This window comes from Macrobrachium rosenbergii, chromosome 59, assembly GCF_040412425.1.
Source record: "Macrobrachium rosenbergii isolate ZJJX-2024 chromosome 59, ASM4041242v1, whole genome shotgun sequence".
NCBI lineage: Eukaryota > Metazoa > Arthropoda > Malacostraca > Decapoda > Palaemonidae > Macrobrachium > Macrobrachium rosenbergii.
In genome coordinates, this window is record NC_089799.1 from 17,557,689 (window position 1) to 17,575,874 (window position 18,186).

At 36.5% G+C, this 18,186-nt stretch overlaps 1 pseudogene; it reads left to right on the plus strand.

Moving 5' to 3' along the window:
• The first annotated feature begins 742 nt into the window (after positions 1 to 742).
• Positions 743 to 18,186, plus strand: part of LOC136837576 (probable basic-leucine zipper transcription factor Q) — a 27,085-nt pseudogene continuing 9,641 nt past the window's right edge.

Genomic DNA, 18,186 nt, shown 5'->3' on the forward strand with positions numbered 1-18,186 from the left:
GAGCAGGGCGGCAGGCAGTTTCAGGCGTCCTTTCCGAACCACTTGCGGTAGCGACAGAAGCCCGGGGCCTCCGTCTGCTGTGGTTCGGTGGACGCCTGTTGGCGATGGCGTTGACGGGCTGCTCACGTCCTCTTCAGGCTGGGCCAGACTGACCCGGCTGTGTGGCCGGTTTTAGCTGGTGAAGCCTTGACGCGGAGTCAGAGGTGTTGTGCCGCCTCTGAGGTCCTCGACAGGCATGGTGTAAAGGGGTGAGCGATCTGGTTGCGTACCTCTCCGGGAGGAGTTGGCGAAGGAAGATTTCGATGAAGCTTATCTCCTGCCGCTTGTTTGTGCCACCCAAGACTGGTATTGACAGAAGATCTACGACCATGCCCCAAGCGTCTCTTGGATTGAGGTCGTGGATTATTGGCAAGGTCGATAGCACGGGCGGCCGCCGGCGATGGGCAGGGAGCAAGTTTCGAGGAGAAACTTTTTGTGGTGCTGTATGTGAGGGTGTGTTTCGGCACTCGAGATGAGTTTTCTGTACGTCCTCGGAAGGGCGTTGACACTGTGTCGCCCTGTAGGATTTCGTCCGTGAGGTCCGCGATTCTGAAGCTCTCCACCCCGCGCAGCCACATCGATGGGTTCCCCTGCAAACGCGGCAGCTTCTGCGGTGAGGGCGCCCGCGATTGTGCTGCCCGGCCGTCGTGTGTTCGGGCGCTGGTGTGAGTGGGAGGGCTGATGCGCGGGCGGGCGCGGCTAGATGGGGATGGTAGGTAAACCTGGAGTCCGCGGGGTCCACGTTTAACTGCATGAAGGAGGATATCCGCGCCCATGCCGCTCCTTTGACCCCTTACTGGAGTGGGGCATTAGCGTCAATACGCACCTCGTGGCCGGTGGTTCCTTCAGTGGCGGCTGGTGGGGTACGCCGGCGAGAGTCAGCACGCTCAAACGCTGGTTACAGCCCGTGTTTAGGCCGCTAGCATTTGGAGAAATCCTGAGCCAAGACTGAGTCGCCGTGTGAGTCCGCTAATGGCTCTGGATACTCGGGCAGTCACCACTGTAAGGTGTCAAAGAAATGAGCAGGTAAAATTGCTACTTTATTACAGATCCAGGCAGCTTATATTGTGGCCACTGACGCCGGCCGTGAGAGACAATGGAATTGACTGTGACCTGAGGTCGAAATAAACAATAATATGCAGTGAACGAGTACAAATTACAATACAAAACACAGAGCTACAATATAGATACAGTCTTGATGCCTGTGAATGAAGAAACATGTGATACACAATGTGTGACACTCGTATAAATACCATAAAGTAAAAATGATTAAAATGCGTGACCTGGCACGTTTTAGGTGTGACTAATTTAGGCTGAAGAAAAACGGGAAGTCACCAAAGAAAGCAAGCTCAGCGGAGACTTAATTAATGGCGCCGCCGAAACACTATCCTGGCGCCGAATTGGTGACTTTACAAAGTCAGTCAGTGAAGATTTGAAATTCAAAACAAAACAGCAACAATTAGCATTGAATGGAATGAAATATGGATTGCAGGCTAAAGACCAAGCACTGAGACCTATGAGGTCATTTAGCGCTGGAAAGGAAATTGAGAGTAGGTAGGTTTGAAAGGTGTAACAGGTGGAAAACCTCGCAGTTGCACTTTGAGATAATTTTTAGGAGAGGGTGGATAGCGAGATGGAAGAAAAATATGAATGGAGGTACAGTAAAAGGAATGAAAGGGGTTGCAGCTAGGGCCGAAGAGACGCTGCAAGAGACGCTGCAAAGAACCTTCTTTTTTCTTCTTCGTCTTTAGTAATGCCTACTTTGATTTGTGATACCCTGTCGAGGCTGCCTGCCTGACTGGCGGTACGAACCCATGTTACCAAATCCCACTCCTTTCTCCCAGGGAATGGGCATTGAATGTATGTTTTGAAGGTGTTGGAAAAATCTGCATGATTTTGAAATGATTAAACGTAATCCCGGTTGGATAGCATATGTCCACCTCTCTGACCGGTCGGCTGCGGATAACCCTCGCCAAACTGTATAGCCAGTCTTTCTCATGAATAATGGTTATACTTTAAAAAGCAAAATTTATTGTATAAATAACGATAACAGAGTAACAAATATCTTCCCTTTGTAATCTCCTGCTCAGGCTCATCCCGTGAGCGTTGGATGAATACTAAAATCTAAATGATAAAAATGTGACCGTTTTGCATTATTTTCAGCGTAACTTGTGCTAAATGCCAGTTTTAAATAACAATAAGCTCTATGATTTTAAATTTATTAGTTCAGTTTGTGGTATAACAACGTAGCCATGACTACCAGAGTCTCTTTAGTGTTCTCTATTTACAGTTACCTACTGAGCAGTTATGCCTAATATATAATAATGTTTAAAGTTATAAGAGACTTAACTGACAATGCATGATTGTAATATCTTTTATATTAAAATCAGATAATGTTTCTGAACAACTTTTCTAAAACGCAATTTCAGAGTTCCAACAATGTTTGTCGGACGCTGAGACACATAAATATTACTACAGCATATAATATATATATATATATATATATATATATATATATATATAATATATATATATATATATATATATATATATATATATATATATATATATATATATATATATATATATATATATATATATATATATATATATATATATATATATATATATATATATAGTAATATTTATGCTCAGCGTCCGACAAACATTGTTGGAACTCTGAAATTGTTTTAAAAACGTTTAAGTTCAGAAATATTATCCGATTTTAATATATAAGATATTACGATCATGCATTGTTAATTAAGTCGCTTATAAAACATATAATATAAACATATATATATATTTATATATATACAGTATATATATATATATATATATATATATATATATATATATATATATATATATATATATATATATATATATATATATATATATATGTGTGTGTTGATAATAAGTGTGTGTCAGGACTGTGACACACTAACCAGTCGGCCGACTGGTTGTGTGTCACTGGGCACCTGATTCCTCGATATATATTTTCTAGCTGAACATAATTTAAGAAGACTTCCAATTGCTCATATAGTAAATGTTAAAATATATATATTATAAATGTAACATCCCCCAAAAACAGTAATTTTTATGAAGACTTCCGTATTGCTCTAGTAAATGTTAAAAATATGTTCTAATATGAGTCCCTAATCCTCAAGCTATTTTTCATAATATGCCGTCATCAATCACCCAGTAAACGAACGATCCTAAACCGTTTCTTATTTCATTACTTCCGCTGCCTTGTAATTCGAAACGCGGCCATTTGTCTTATGGAAAATTGTCCATTCGCTGCACGTCCTTTTGATGTTGAATTATGACCATCAAAGGGGTTTCATTTTCTTAAAGGATATCATCCGGGGAAGCCATCGTATGTTATCAGGAAAATTGCTTTTCGGTTCCCGTTGCTTATTCCTGGGAACTGGATCCAAACTTTGGTGCACCTAAGGGAAACATTCGTTTTTGCATTGGTGGTAGTTTTTTTTTATTTCTACACGATCACAAAAATCTACACAAATTATCCTACACATGGGGACATGCCATCGGTGCGCCTCACACGGTGCACTGTAGTCATTACTTAAGGTTCTTTGCAACGTCCCTTCAGCCCACAGATGCAACCTCCTTTCGTTGCTTTTACTGTACCTCCGTTCATATTTTTTTTCTTCCATCTTCCTTTCCACCCTCTGCTAACAATTGTTCCGTAGTACAACTTTGGGGTCATCCTCCTGTTACACTTTTCAAAACTTCTTTAGTCTCAATTTCCCTTTCAGCTCAGGATAACCTCATAGGTCCCTGCGCTTGTCCTTTGGGTATAATTTCATATTCCAATTATATATACAAATTATCCGGTAAATCCGAATTTCGATGCCGTTTGTATGCAAACATTTCAAGGATCTTCATTAAATCCGGCTTTAATTTTTTTCCTATGATTCTACTTTGATTCTGTAATCATTGATTTGTTTGAAATTAAAATATTAAAATGGTATTTTGTATTTAAAATTATTTGTCCCGGATATCCACATGCGGATTATCATGAATTTTTTTGCATTCACTGACATATGTTGCAACTGCAACTCCTTACAGATGCATAATTAAATATAAGGGTATTTTAGGCTTGGCGGTTAATGACAAATACCAGATAATTTCAACACATGGTGCGTCTATATTGGTCTAAACATTATGAGAAACGAATCCCCAAATTAATTGTTTATATTCTGCTCTTCATATATTTCCATTGATGTTTTAATCAGTCTTCACCAAACTATAGGCTGATCATGAACAGTGACATCCAGTTAACGAAGTGAAATCATTGATCTCAGGATTTCAAATCTTCCATCGGGATATTTCTCCTTAATTACTTTTACGTCTTATATTATGGATGCATTCCCATGGCCTCATTACCATCTATTGTTCTCTTATTTCGAATCAATTTAAGGAAAATAGTTTTTCATCCAACACTTCCATAAACTCTTGGTGTCTCGAGATATAATGTAACATGTTGGGTGCATCTGTCCCTTGCCTAACATTAAATATCACTGTACATCTGAGAGACTTGGGAACTTTTTCGTCATTTTTCTTGACACTGGAAGCCAGAAGTTACTTTTGGCTGCATACAGAACTTTTACGCTTTAGACACCAAGAACGTTAATGTTTTATTTCTTGTTCTAGCCTATGATAAAAAAAAACTCGTGAAAATGTAATCTTATGCCAGTTTTTTTTGTGTAATAAAGTTTTAGACACACACATGCGCACACGCAAACACACACACACACACACACACACATTTTAAGGAACAACATAAAAGAGTATTTCTGAAGCCAACATTTAAAAGTGCACGCAGTTCTTGACCATCCACCGATATACGATTTAATATTATTGATGTGGAAACTGAATTAGGTCAGGGCGAAAATTTAAGCTAGCTGCAAATATCAACGATAATTTTATTTCTATCTTCGAAGGAAAGTGCAACAATTTCACTTGTAACGTTTTCATTTCATCAACATCACTGAGAGGAAAACAAAAATTCTGTTAATCGAATCCCAATAGCACTAGATTAAAATGTATAAGAATTACATTATTAACAGCTTCAAGTAAATGACAAACTCCCATTCATGAAATAAGGCGATTGTTAAAGAAAAGACAATCCTAAAATTGGTAAGCAATAAATATAATAAATTATTATAAATACCAATATTTCCGCAATTATAAAAAAGACAAAATCACGTGACGAGAAGAGAACAAATTATCAACTCTTCGTTCGATTCCGGTCCATCTGAGTATTCACGAATCTCACTGCCGGCAAACATTTGACTAATGAGGAATTCAAACCTTCGCTTCTCACCTGCGCATTTGGGAATATCGGGTGTGTAATCGTTTGGAAGACCCTCAAAAACAAAATCTCCAAACTAAATTTCTTTTTGCGAAAGATGGGAGAAAGGATATTATTATTATTATTATTATTTAGAAGATGAAACTTATTCATATGGAAGAGGCCAACCAAAGGGACCATTGACTTGAAATTCAAGCTTCCAAAGAATATTATGGTGTTCATTACGGAAGAAGTAAGAGGAGTTAATGGAAAAACAGAAAGAAGAGATCCCATTTATAAAAAAAACTAATTAATAAAAAAAAGAATATGCTGTTCATTAGGAATAAGTAAGAGGAGGTAAAGGGATACAGAAAGAAGTGATCCCACTGATTAAAGAAAAGAAAAAAATTAATAAATTAACAAACAGATAAAAATGTATTAAAATGAAAGGAGAATAGTATTAGGGTAACAATGCATTGGCACCTTAGCTTGAACTTTTGAAGGGGCAAAGGGCAAAGGTCAAGATCGGAATGGATTTAACATCAGGAATCGAAACCATTTTCGCAGAGAGTCTTCTCGATAAACACTGAACTTGGATTATGAACTGATGACTGTCATTACTAAGGTGGGAGGAAAGGCAGACTTTTTTACAGGATGCTGTGACGTTTCAAACGCATTTATTTTTCTTATATGTCTCTATCTCTGATTCTCTTCTTCCCTGATGTTAGTAGAGCATTTACAGCAGAGCAAAATGGAAGTATTTCTGGGTTTACATTGTGTCTATTAGACTAACGGGTCCTAAAAAGATTCTGCATCCTTCATTTGCATGCAAAGAATAAGTATAGTTAACAGATACCCTAAGTTTCCAGTTTGTTATTATTATTATTATTATTATTATTATTATTAGGAAAGACCCTCTTTATTATTTTATTAATAAAATTATTATTATCATTATTATTATTATTATTATTAGGAAGAAGACCTCTTGAGGTGTTTTGTGTGTAAAATTATTGCATAATTATTATTATTATTATTATTATTAATAACAAATTAACGACAATCGCATAACAAGTCAATGCTCCTCCAAGGGAACTGTGAGGATACGAAGTCTAGTCTATAATTTATCTCTTTCTAGCACTTATCATTCACAGTGAATGCTTACTAAGTTGACATTTTGTTCAAGGAACATTTAAATATCCAAGGTATACTAGAAAGATGGAGTATTAAAGATCCACTGGAATCTTCCGCAGAACAATAAAACAAAACAATTCTGAAGGTCTTCCTCAAAGTATTCATTGTAGCAACAGTATCTTAGGATATTCATCCCTTGGTCTCTAAATTTTTAAAATCTTCATAACAGAAATATTTCCCATGAGAAAAATTAATACGGTGCTCCTAAGTGACTTTGAAATTTAATATGCCGCATTCCACGAGAACATTTTTAATGGATATGAGATCAGGCTTCTTCAAATTTACTTTAACGATGCAATGAATAAGCTAAGAAAAGATTCTGGTGTTTTAGGGATAATGCTCCTCTTGTGCCTATCGTTTTCAGTCTACTTTATTCCTGAGGGTATAGTGCAATTGAGACTTCAGAAGTTCAAGCGAAGATGCAACGCATTACTACAATAATACAATTCTCCTTGTGTTTTAATGATTTACTTACATTTTTTCTACTTAATCATCAGTTTGTTAATTTATTTTGTATTCTTTAATAAGTGACCTCTTCTCTCTGTATTTCCCATTACATTCTGTTGCTTCTTTCTAATGAACACAATATTCTTTGGAGGCTTGAATTTCAGGTTAATGGCTCTTGTGGATGTGTTCTATATGAGTATGATTCATCTCCTATATAATAATAATAATAATAATAATAATAATAATAATAATAATAATAATAATAATAATAATAATAATAAATATAGGAAGAGTACAAAGCACAGAGGAGGCCGCTCTCGCCTGAGTTCCTCCTAGGTAGAAGCAAAGAGTTTAGGCCAAATGCCAAGCACTGGGACCTATGAGGTCATTCAGCGCTGGAAAGGAAACAGAGTAGGTAGGATTGAAAGGTGTAACAGGAGGAAAACCTGGCTGTTTCAATATGAAATAATTGTTAGGAGAGGTTGGATAACAAGATGGAAGAAAGATAATAAGAATGGAGGTTCAATAAAAGGAATGAAAAGGGGTTGCAGCAAAGAACCTTCAGTAATGCCTACAGTGCACCCCGTGAGGTGCACTGACGGCACTACCCGCCTTCGGGGTTCCTCCGAGATGTGAAATTTAAGGTTTTCTATTTTGCAATGAAAACAATGAATAAATTTTTGTGCATAAATCAAACTCTAGCAGAATGATGACTGTATATTGCATAATTTTGTTGACAGTATTTTGGGACTTATTCTGGAACTGGAAAAGTTATATGTGAAGTTCTTCTATTATTAATGCCTTATTTTTTTCCCGTCTCTCTGAAAACAATAGTAATTTGGCCAATTAATTATAAAATGAGAATTTTCGCAGATTATTTCCTCGTTTTTCTCATAGAGGGTAAAATATGAAAAGAAAATTATTTCTTCTCTCTCTCTCTCTCTCTCTCTCTCTCTCTCTCTCTCTCTCTCTCTCTCTCTCTCTCTGTCGTAATTTCTTATGAATAACATCAGCAATCACAAAATAACCACATCTGTAACTACAAATATTTCTCGCGGTCACACCCTGGAGAGCACCAGAGAAAAACTGGAAGCCCTCATGGCAGTGTGTCCTGAAATCCCGCAAGAATTCAACGAAAAGTAATTAAAATACTGCCGCCACCTGTTGCAAAAAAGTTCGAACAAAAGTGCCGTTTCCACGATGTGCTTAAATTTACCGTCCACCGGAAAATCACTCTTCGATTTGGGTTGGCAAAAGTTCGTCGCCTTAACTTTTTTTCCCTTTCTAGTCATTTAGCGTAACAGAAATGCGTAGATCGTTTTCATTAAAAAACGAGTAAAAAATGCGTCGAAGTTTCTTCGGCGTAATTGGGTTTTCTGCATAGCGTGTAATGCTGTATAAAACTCTCAGCCGCGGCTCATGAAACTCTCAACCGCGGCCCATGCGTAACAGGAATGCGTAGATCGTTTTCATTAAAAAACAAGTAAAAAATGCGCCGAAGTTTCTTCGGCGTAATTGGGTTTTCTGCATAACGTATAATGCTGTATAAAACTCTCAGCCGCAGCCCATGAAACTCTCAGCCGCGGCCCATGCGTAACAGGAATGCGTAGATCGTTTTCATTAAAAAACAAGTAAAAAATGCGCCGAAGTTTCTTCGGCGTAATCGAGTTTTCTGCATAGTGTATAATGATGTATAAAACTCTTAGCCGTGGCCCATGAAACTTTCAGCCACGGCCAGGTGGTGGCCTGTGTTGTTTGGCACCTATTGCGGTGCCAGACACACAATCATGGCTAACTTTAACCTTAAATAATATAAAATCTACTGAGGCTACAGGGCTGCAATTTGGTATTTTTGGTGACTGGAGGGTGGATGATAAACATACCAATTTGCTGCCGTCTAGCCTCAGTAGTTTTTCAGACAGAAAAAGTGCGGAGGGAGAGACAAAGCCGGCATAATAATTTTCTTTTACAGAAAACTTAAATATATGGCCCAAAGAATGGATAATACTTGATTGGAAAAATAAAATGCAGGCGCCTACATAAGCAAAGTGGGCGTTCGTTCACACAAATTTGTACAAAATATGACTCCAAGTAAAACAAGAGCCCTCTGACCTCTATTTTCAAATCTCGAACATATTCCAATTAACTGCGTATCTTCGTCGAGCTGCAACGGAAGCAGAAACAATGGAGAGATGCCTTGTTATTGAACGAGGATGTTTATTCAGAAGAACTAGGTACAAGCTTGTACAATAAAACACTCTCTGTTAAACAATAGACCCTCTGACTTTTATTTTAAAGCTTCGAATATCTTCCAGTTAACTATGAAACGCCATTATGCTATAACGAAAGCCTAAACAGGGTAACGATGCCCCTGTTATTGAACAAGGAAATATATTAAGAAGAATTAGGTAAGAGTTTGTACACTAGAACACTTTCTGTGAGACAATAGACCTCCGACTTTCGTTTTTAAGCCTCGAATATCTTCCAGTTATCTATGAAACTTCATCAAACTATAAAGAAAGTATAAACGAGGGAAAGAAGCCTTGTTAGCAAGCAAGGAAATCTGTTGAGAAGAACTAGGTAAGAGTTTGTACATTAAAAACACTTTCTGTGAGACAACAGACCTCTGACTTTCGTTTTTAAGCCTCGAATATCTGCCAGTTAGCTATGAAACTTCATCAACCGATAACGAAAGCATAAACGAGGGAAAGAAGCCTTGAAATTAAGAAGAACTAGTAAGAGTTTGTACAAAAAACACTTTCTGAGAAATCTGTTGAGAAGAACTAGGTTAGCAAGCAGTTTGTACAAGAGTTAAAAACACTTTCTGTGAGACAATAGACCTCTGACTTTCGTTTTTAAGCCTCGAATATCTTCCAGTTAGCTATGAAACTTCATCAACCGATAACGAAAGCATAAACGAGGGAAAGAAGCCTTGTTAGCAAGCAAGGAAATCTGTTGAGAAGAACTAGGTAAGAGTTTGTACATTAAAAACACTTTCTGTGAGACAATAGACCTCTGGGTTTCGTTTTTAAGCCTCGAATATCTTCCAGTTAGCTATGAAACTTCATCAACCGATAACGAAAGCATAAACGAGGGAAAGAAGCCTTGTTAGCAAGCAAGGAAATCTGTTGAGAAGAACTAGGTAAGAGTTTGTACATTAAAAACACTTTCTGTGAGACAATAGACCTCTGACTTTCGTTTTTAAGCCTCGAATACCTTCCAGTTAGCTATGAAACTTCATCAAACTATAACGAAAGCATAAACAAGGGAAAGAAACTTTGTTAGCTAGCAAGGATATCTGCCGAGAAGAACTAGGCACAAGCACTATACCTCAGCATGAAATTTATACGCAAAAAGAGAAACCATCGAAATATGGATAACCAATATCAGGCTTTGCTGATAATCTCCTGTGGAATACGGGAATGCGTCAATACCTCCAGCCTTGATCTCGGATTGACTCCCTGCTCTACCTGACCCGTTAAAATGTTGAAGGATATGGTGTTTGCCTTCCGTGCAACAGACCGTAGACGGGTTAAAGCGGGTCTCCCAACCTGTTGACCACAGCGCTTTTCCGGTCAGGTGAAGAGGACCTTGCAAACACCGATGCTTTTAGTTTTTTTTTTTTTTTTTTTTGTAATTACCTGCTTTAGAAATTATTACGTTTAGCTTTTCAAAAGGAAATTTAATTAATAAATGTTCAATACGTAACTGCTCTGTAACATATATCAGGTGAAATTAAATTATACTGTAATAGTTACCTAAGATTTGCTCGATTTTGATCATCCTTCGGGGCGGACCGAGAGAGAGAGAGAGAGAGAGAGAGAGAGAGAGAGAGAGAGTCAAAAGGACCACCAAGTTAAATGAGCCATAAGTGCGTTTGGGTTCGCATATGAATATAGAATTTAGGCCGAAGGCCAAGCACTGGGACCTATGAGGTCATTCAGCGGTGAGATGGAAACTGACAGTAAAAGGCAAGGAAGATGTAACAGGAGGAAAACCTCGCAGTTGCACTATGAATTAGTTGTCAGGAGAGGGTGGAAAGCAAGATGGGAGAAAGAGAATATGAAAGGAGGCACTGTAAAAAAACGAAAGGAGTTGCAGCTAGGGGCCGAAGGTACTCTGCAAAGAACCTTAAGTAATGCCTACATTGCACCGCACGAGGTGCGCTGACGGCACTGCCCCCTGCGGGAGGTGGGGTCTCATTATGGTTCTAACCAGATGAAATCTCAAGTAACAAGGCAGTTAGATATTTTGCAACAGGATCTTCGAAGTTTCTTTTTGTCTGGCACCGTTGAAATACGTAAAGCATTTCCACTTCAGTGCAGGTTACTAGCGGACCCAGAAAAATTTCATGGGGGCCACCAATTTTCATATTACACACTCACACACACACACACACACACACACACACACACACACACACACACACACACAGATATATATATATATATATATATATATATATATATATATATATATATATATATATTTTCTCTCTCTCAATTTTATTATTATTCCTATATTAGATTTTTTATCTTTTCCCATTTTTATATTTCTTATTTATGTTATCATTATCTAAATCTTCAATATTATTATTCTGTCATTATTTTTCATGGGGGGGCCACGTGCCCAGGTACCCGCCGCTCCCGGATCCGCTAGTGCAGGAGAGGTTTGTGTAAATATGAACAAAAAGTAAAAAGATTTGCACACACATACCGATATACATCTCAACACAGAACTTAGAATTAAAGATATGAATACAGCCATCAAAGGGTGTAATCACAACTCAAGTAGGATGAGGAAATAAAAAAGAACCAAGATATTAAAAAGTGCAGTAACAAATTAATTTCACCTTACATTGTAAGATTTGCACGTTAAGAACATACAAATAAACGTTGAGTCAGGATTTAACATAATATATGTCTATACAGTGTTCTGCAGTCTTAGTAGACCTTGCATGAGAGCCTAAAAAATCAAAATTGGTAGTTGAAAATATCACGGGAAAATATAAATATATAAAACCATTGAAATTAAAATCATAAAAGAAAAGAAAACATATGGATAGTTGTGATATGCATCCCATGATTATAATAATAGCTGGGCACAAGTCTATTGAAAAGCAAAGCAATCGAGAAAAAATCCATGGAACATGTGAAGCCATTGCTGTGAAAATATTTCTGACGGAAAGAAACCTCTTTGATGGCTGTAATTCCACATCAAAGGGACTTACAACAATTACTGAGTAATATTCATAAGACAAGTCAATTCGCTCGTAATCACAAGGCTCCGAAAAAAATGAAATGAAAGGGGCTTAGAATAGTTCATATCATGACCGATAAATGTAGGATGGATAAATGGAGAGAGTGCTTATTGTAAAAAGTATCTTGATTGTAGGTCATATTATCTTTCGTTTTATAAGACTAAACTAGCGATGAAGAATTATTCGGTATTATTAACTGTTTGGCTACGAATAATATTATTTAAGTAAACAGAGTTCTTGTTTGTTCGTTCGTAGGCTTTTTCCTCAACATTTTAATAACTTGGTATACAGTCATTATTTAACCAAAGGTTTTATACAACAAAATCTAAAAAGATTTTGAGATATATTTTAACTAGTTATTTTGTACCGCTGTAAATCTAAGGAAAATCATTAAAGAACACCTCCAGTATTCTTATACAAAGCTTTGCAAGGGGTCCATGCTCCCTCCCTCAAGCCCCTTCTGCAAAAATGCCTTAGTATCACTAACTTGGGCAATTTGTCCTGAATAGATGCCTGGCTGCTGTCAAAGATAATATATATATTCGGAGGGAAAAGCCATTTTACGAGCACGCCGTTGCAATTCTCTCAGGAAATGATATTGCCAAACTTTATACTAATCTCCGAATTGGAAGGCGATCATTTTTGATCAAGGTAATCTGCAAGATGAAAATGATTGTTTTCTGAAATAAACAGCTGTTGTTTCGCTGAAGGTTGCTCTTTAATCAACGGAGAGCTAAGGGAATAAAAAAAATGGCGAAATGATAGTTGTCAGACAATGAAAAATTCAGGGAAGAAGAATGACAAACGAAAGTGTGGGTTGCCATTTCAACTAAGATTTTATATATATATATATATATATATATATATATATATATATATATATATATATATATATATATATATATATATATATATATATATTCGACTGTGGAAGTGTGAAAGCATTAGTTTACCATTATCTTGTTTATTTTCTTTAGAGTCACAGTCTGTTGGAGGAAAATAAAATTTCGTAAAGATGAATCATGATCTTATCTAAAATACGACTTCAAAACCACATTATAAGGAATATTATATTATCTACCTCCGGACCTTTTCCACGCCTAATTAAGGAAAGATGTGTCGGTTAAATATTTAGAGCAGAAAAATGATACTCTCTTTTTCGCATAGATTCCGTAATTTTTATGGCCTCATTATCTTAAACGTCTGGTCTTGAGTTCTGGCTGTTTTCCAGGGCATATTTTCTCTCCTAGAAGACATTAAGGAATTCGAGATCGTAAGTCTTTCTGCCTTCTCTCAGGTGCCAGAGGTGACGATAACATATGAAATGGAAGCCGATTTAGCTTGAATTTAGTAACCTTGCGGAATAAAACGTTTAATTACATATATGTATTATATATATATATATATATATATATATATATATATATATATATACATATATATATATATATATATATATATATATATATATATATATTTATATATATATATATATATATATATATATATATATATATATATATATATATATATATATATATATATATACAAATTTAATGATGAAATATTTATTCATGAAAACACTGGCTAAATTATAAAACAAGCAAACTGGGAGAGAGAGAGAGAGAGAGAGAGAGAGAGAGAGAGAGAGAGAGAGAGAGAGAGAGCAGTACGGTAGGTTCCATCGTATATTTTATCTCTAACCACTCGTAAGCTTCATGGTAACCAGGATTTTAGTCCAAGAAATGTAGGAGGGCATCAGAAACTCGTTAATCTTTGTCTGGTAGGATGAAGAGTGATGGAACCTCACAGGAAAAGTGGTGTTATGTCTACCTTTGAGAGTCAACATCTTAGTTGCGTGAGCTTGTACGACCACTGATGTTTATAGTTAACATGTTAATTTTACATACTTTTAAGTTTATGATGCATATCATATAATGAGATTAGCCTGATACGTCAGATAAATTCATAATGTAATTTAGAAAACTCTTTCAAAGACTAAGTCATCTCGCGTGTATTACTGTTATTGCTGTTTTCTAGACTAAATTAAAGAGCCAGTGACCGTAACATCATAGTTGAATACGGTTGCAAGAAACCTACCGAGGTGATATATTTATTTTTCGGAAGGAAGTTTATCATTCATTTCGTCTAATTAGATCGGCCTGATACATCAGATAAACTCATAATGTAATTCATAAAACTCTTTAAAATCTTAGCCATCTCGTGCTATTTTCTTGACTGAACTTGACTGGGGGAAGAATCTATTCTGTATGTCTGGAAAGATAGACGATGTTATAATAAAATGTTTAGGAATTCTGGAAAACTTACTGTGGATTACTGTATATATTACTGTACGTATATGCATTCTGTATTACATGAATATTATTAGTTGCTAAGGTATGCTCATGAATTTGCACTCAGCACATGCGCATGGCTACTCTTCCTGCTCCTCTTGGCGAGAATTGTACGCCTTGCAGAGCCTCTATGTATATACCTGTTTGCTGTATGGAATAAAGCAACCTACGAATCGGGATATTATCTCTCCATCCCTGTAATCTTCTGTCTTCTCCTACAAGACATCATCACATAATCACCAGCATCTCAAGAGAACGCCGAATCCAGCATTCAAATCGAGCCGCCATTACCCCTCGATCGCCTGTGGATCTTGGAGTGTTGGTGTGGTGTTTCTGCAGGACCTTACAGTGCTTGTGCAGTGTTTGTGAAGTGCCAGTGCAGTGTAATATTAGTGTTTTGCTTTAGTGGGTTGTATTTCTCTTGTGCCCCTCCCCAGTAGTCAGAAATCTAATTGCAAAATAAACGCTAGATAAGAACAGTTCGTATCTTTCTTATGTTGATCCCGTTATTATGACTGATATTATTACAGTTAATATATTTCGCTTAGAAAATCTCAAAAGTTAAGGGACTTTAGCTTATACAGGTTCAATTTATTGACATAACCTTTCAACACAGTAAGTTTTGCATTATTTAATGAAGTGCATGTTGAAAAAAATGAGTATTTTTAATATATCCTTATATATACAATTCGCTGTTCTAAACCCCGTTTTAAAAATGAAACAAAAAACATAGAGGTTTAATCACAACAGCGGAAAACAAACAATTCTAATATCAGTCAAAGCTAAACGGGAATACTTGAAAAAGTGATATCAACAAATGTAAAAGAAATGGAAATATTAAAGACAATGAAGAAGTTTAGATTTAAAATAACTCGAATTTTGGTTAATGGAAATTTTTCGTAAAATGTTATTGACTTTCTCGTTTTTTTTTTTAATGCAACTGCTAGTTATTTACCTAGTCCAGTGGCTTTACGAAGATACGATGGGTGGCTTTATTATTTTTTTGGGGTGAGGGAGGGGCGGGTTGGGAAAAATTTTGATGATTAGTTTCCATCTAAAGGACGAGAGAAATCTGAACTGCTGGCTATTTAATCCCATCACTTTACTTGTGGTTTATCTATGTCCAGAAGCATTCCGAGCATACATAACTCTTTATTGGAGGGGTGGGTAGACCTTTCGGCTAGCACGCTGTTGGCCCAGCGTTCGAGTCTCCGACCGGCCAATGAAGAATTAGAAGAATTTATTTTTGGTGATAGAAATACATTTCTCGTCATAATGTGGTTCGGATTCCACAATAAGCTGTAGGTCCCATTGCTAGGTAACCAACTGGTTCTTAGCCACGTAAAATAAATCTAATCCTCCGGACCAGCCCTAGGAGAGCTGTTAATTACTGTAGCTCAGTGGTCTGGTTAAACTAAGATATACTTATTCCGAGCATACGTGTAAAAGCTCAAGGATCACAATATCTTTTCTTATGAGATCACAGTCTTTATCACATTCTTCGAGGTGAAGCCGAGCTGAGCCAAGGAGCATCGCGGAAACAGCAACAGGTTATTGAAGTTCTTTGCAGGAGGGAACAAAAGCAGCATAATCCTCCTTGGGGGTATACCATTCAATATTGCTTGGACGAAGAATGTAATGAAAGGAGGTCGGTGCTCCAGCTCAAAAAGATTTCATTATGGACTTCGGATTCGAGCAAAAAATATCAAACGTTAGGAGAACCAGAAAATATAATATTAAATAAAAGATTTCATTATGGACTTCGGATTCGAGCAAAAAATATAAAACGTTAGGAGAACCAGAAAATATAATATTAAATATAAGATTTCATTATTGACTTCGGATTCAAGCAAAAAATATCAAACGTTAGGAGAACCAGAAAATATAATATTAAATAAAAGATTTCATTATGGACTTCGGATTCGAGCAAAAAATATCAAACGTTAGGAGAACCGGAAAATATAATATTAAATAATGGTTATATCCCCTCTTCCTTTATTTGTTTGTAAGTGCTTTGCAATGATTTAACTATATCTTTTTTTCTTAAGCTATGTTAAAGTATCTTCAATTTCTCTTGCAATACATTCATTGCTTCGTTTTAATTAACATGCATTCTTGATCATTAGTGTCATGATATTGAGTTGATCACGATGGCCTTCGTATCAAAAATAGACAACGGGTATGATTTGAAATTAATGCACAGTGAATATATCAATGGACCAAGAAAGAGACACGTTTGAAGGATATGTAATTATATTTCGATTTAACCTACTCAGTAGGGCAGGAACATATGGGCTTTCTATTAGTTTTCCATTGTTTTAATCTGGTATGCCTTATGAAGGTGGCTTTGTAAAATTTATTCGTTATGCCAGAAAGAACTAAAGAGATTTAGTGAGATACAACGCACTGAAAACGCCGAGGGTTTCCAAGTCGGTGCTTCAGCGTAGTTTGCTTCATTAAGGTAGCCGAGATGACTGAAATTTGGAACTGAATAGGTAGGTTACAGGTAACTACAAGACATTCACTGAAAGCAAGATACACCAAATAAGAGTCAGTAATACTCATAAGTTAATATCATATACAAAGGTTGCTTAAGATAAAACAGTGTAAACCTTCAGCAGTTTGCAGATTCACTTATCTTGTTCTTTTTAAAATTCTTTTAATCAAAATTATTCTTACTCCTACAAAGAACTTTTTTGTTGCGCCGTCCTTTGTAGAATGACAATCACCTTGTTGTTCGGAGTAGCAATCTTTTATTTACATTGTAAACAGCACTATTCCGTTATTTACATTAAAAATTACGCCTACTATAAGCCTGACGGAGTGTTCATTTGTATGTTTTTCCGCCCATATCTCAAAGGTTTACAACGACATACCTCAATAAGATTTTGCTTAGATATGTTCTATGGCAAAGATGGAGTAGTTCCAGGTCCCTCTCCAGTATTACTTTTCATTTTGGTAGAAGAATGTATTTATCGGTGGAGTTACTATATATACAAAAGGGAACATTTAATCTTTCAACAATTCCCTTATAAGACCACGTAAGACTGCTTTAAACTCATTTAGCTGAATTTGACCAACATAAATGAGACGAACTGAGAACTCACTCAGTAAAAAGAAAATAAAAAAAAGTAAAACAAACAGGAAAGTCCTTTATCTAGACTTTGTATCCTATGAACTACCTGTCACCTCCCCATATTTGTGAAAAATAAATTTTGATATGACACATAAAAACAGTGGCATTCGAAAAAGATGAGGAAAATGCATTTTCCATTCTCGACAATAAATGTTTTACATTTGCTATTCGACGACTTGAATAATCAACCAACACAGTTATTACAATTTTTATAACTGTCTGGACAATAATATGTGTTACAAAAAGAGAGAGAGAGAGAGAGAGAGAGAGAGAGAGAGAGAGAGAGAGAGAGAGAGAGACACTATATCCCTTAGGAATATCATAAGAATGGTTTCGCCTTGCTGGAGCCGTGTTTGCTAGACGGTATACAGTCTGACAGAACAACGGATACTCATGCCTGGTTTTCTGTCTGTCTCTCTCTCTTTGTCCACAACAGCTGTCTAAC